The sequence below is a fragment of the Otolemur garnettii genome, unplaced genomic scaffold (assembly GCF_000181295.1).
Source record: "Otolemur garnettii isolate 467f Iridium unplaced genomic scaffold, OtoGar3 scaffold00144, whole genome shotgun sequence".
NCBI classification, from domain to species: Eukaryota; Metazoa; Chordata; class Mammalia; order Primates; family Galagidae; genus Otolemur; species Otolemur garnettii.
In genome coordinates this window covers 2,799,903-2,801,808 of record NW_003852539.1, presented here as the reverse complement: position 1 = coordinate 2,801,808, position 1,906 = coordinate 2,799,903, and positions in this window count along the sequence as shown.

The following is a 1,906-nucleotide window of genomic DNA, read 5'->3' as shown; positions in this document are numbered from 1 at the left end:
GGCACCTGTGGTCCCAGCTACTTGGGAGGCTGAGGCAGGAGACTCGCTTGAGCCCAGGAGTCGGAGGTTGCTGTGAGTGTGATGCCATGGCACTCTACCCGGGGGGGATAGCTTGAGGCTCCGTCTCAAAAATAAATAAATAAATAAATAAATAAAATAAAATGTATGGTTCATTCAGAAAGCATTCCTGAAAACAGGAGGCTGTGAGCTGTGTTGCTACTGAGGATGACTTAGTGAGACTCTGTCTCAAAAAAAAAAATCCTATATCCTCAAATTTCCACTCAACCTCATCACATTTCAGTCTTATCATTTGTCATGTGAAATGAATAGCTGCCTGGAGCTATTCATTCCATGGAATTGTTGGAAATGCCCTATATCTACACTGTCTAAGAGAGTAGCCATTAGCTACATGTGGCATTTTTTTTTTTTTTTGAGACTGAGCCTCAAGTTGTTGCCCTGAGTAGAGTGTTGTAGCATCACAGCTCACAGCAACCTCCAACTCCTCGGCTCAAGCGAGTCTCCTACCTCCGCCTCCCAAGTAGCTGGGACTACAGGCACCTGCCACTACGCCTACTATTTTTTGGTTGCAGGTGGTCATTGTTGTTTGGTGGGCCCAGGCTGGATTCTAACCTGCCAGCTTAGGTGTATGTGCTTGGCACCTTAGCTGCTTGAGCCACAGGCACTGAGCCTATTTTATTTTTTTGAGACAGAGTCTCAAGCTGTCCCCTTGGGTAGAGTGCTGTGGTGTCACAGCTCACAGCAACCTCAAAGTCTTGAGCTTAAGCAATTCTCTTGCCTCAGCCTCCCAATTACCTGGGACTACAGGGGCCCACCACAATACCCGGCTATTTTTTGGTTGTAGTTTTTATTGTTGTTTGGCAGGCCGGGGCTGGATTCGAACCTGCCAGCTCTGGTGTATGCAGCTGGTGCCCTAGCTGCTTTAGCTACAGGCACTGAGCCCACATGTGGCTATTTAAATTAACTAAAATTAAAATGTAGGGCAGCACCTGTGGCTCAGTGGATTGGGTACAGGCCCCATATATTGAGGGTGGTGTGTTCAAAACTGGCCCTGCCAAACTGCAACAAAAAAATAGCTGGGCATTGTGGCAGGTGCCTATAGTCCCAGCTATTTGGGAGGCTGAGGCAAGAGAACCACCTAGGTCCAGGAGTTAGAGGTTGCTGTGAGCTGTGATGCCACATCACTCTACTTAAGGCAATAGAAGTGAGACTGTGTCTCTAAAATAAGTAAATAAGTAAATAAATAAAATTAAATTAAAATGTAAAGGCTCGGCACCTGTGGTTCAAGTGGCTAAGGAGCCAGCCACAAACACCTAAGGTGGCGGATTCAAATCCAGGCTGTGCCTGCCAAGCAACAATGATGGCTGCAACCAAAAAAATAGCCGGGCGAGGTAGCGGGCGCCTGTAGTCCCAGCTACTTGGGAGGCGGAGGTAGAAGACTCGCTTGAGCCCAGGAGTTAGAGGTTGGTGTGAGCTGTGATGCGATGGCACTCTACCCATAGGGACAGCTTGAGGCTCTATCTCAAAAAAAAAAAAAAATTAAAATGTAAAATGTAGTCCCTTTCCTACAGTGTCCACATTTCAAGGGGCTAGTGGTTATCACATTGGACAGGGCAGATACAGAACATTGCCATCACTGCAGAAAGTTGTACTGCACAATGCTATGCTAGAGCTGGGACTAGCAAAGACTAGAGAAAGCAATACCAATAACCTAAAAACCCAGGCCAGTGCCTGGTTGCTTTTGAGTGGGAAGGTTGATTAAGTAAGCCAGAAGCAAGCTGGACTTTAGAACAGTGACATCACAAAGCACAGCTCACAAAGGCTTAAGAACACCTGGGCTCTCAGACCACTGCCCTTAACTCATATCTATATTCCAGAAGCCTCTGCA